At 32.8% G+C, this 344-nt stretch overlaps 1 protein-coding gene across 1 annotated transcript in view; it reads left to right on the top strand.

Moving 5' to 3' along the window:
• Positions 1 to 344, top strand: part of LOC119593004 (kinesin-like protein KIF3A) — a gene marked incomplete in the record, with an annotated part of 23998 nt that overhangs the window by 22311 nt on the left and 1343 nt on the right.

Genomic DNA, 344 nt, shown 5'->3' with positions numbered 1-344 from the left:
CTATTTTCCCAAATTCAAGGATTGCGTCAAATGGGTAATAACAAAATCGTAGGCCTAGTAAGTGACTCACTGTTGACTAAGTAGTTGTGAAGTCAACTTTGTTTAAATAAAATTAATCAGATAAAACTGGTGGGTTAAGATAAGTGTCAGTGGCTCTCAGTCTCAAGGGTGAATGCTTCGGTTATTTTTGGAAGTGAGTTTAAGATCCTTACTTTATGGAAAAAAAAATTATGATCTTAGGAAAAAATGGTTAATCTTTGTCCAGATGTTAGTTGAAGTTTAGAGGAAATGGCATGCTTTTAATTGATTTCTAAGTAGACTTTGCTTAATTCTTGTTAATCACT

Source organism: Penaeus monodon, chromosome 31, assembly GCF_015228065.2.
Source record: "Penaeus monodon isolate SGIC_2016 chromosome 31, NSTDA_Pmon_1, whole genome shotgun sequence".
NCBI classification, from domain to species: domain Eukaryota; kingdom Metazoa; phylum Arthropoda; class Malacostraca; order Decapoda; family Penaeidae; genus Penaeus; species Penaeus monodon.
This window is presented reverse-complemented; position numbering and strand designations above follow the sequence as displayed.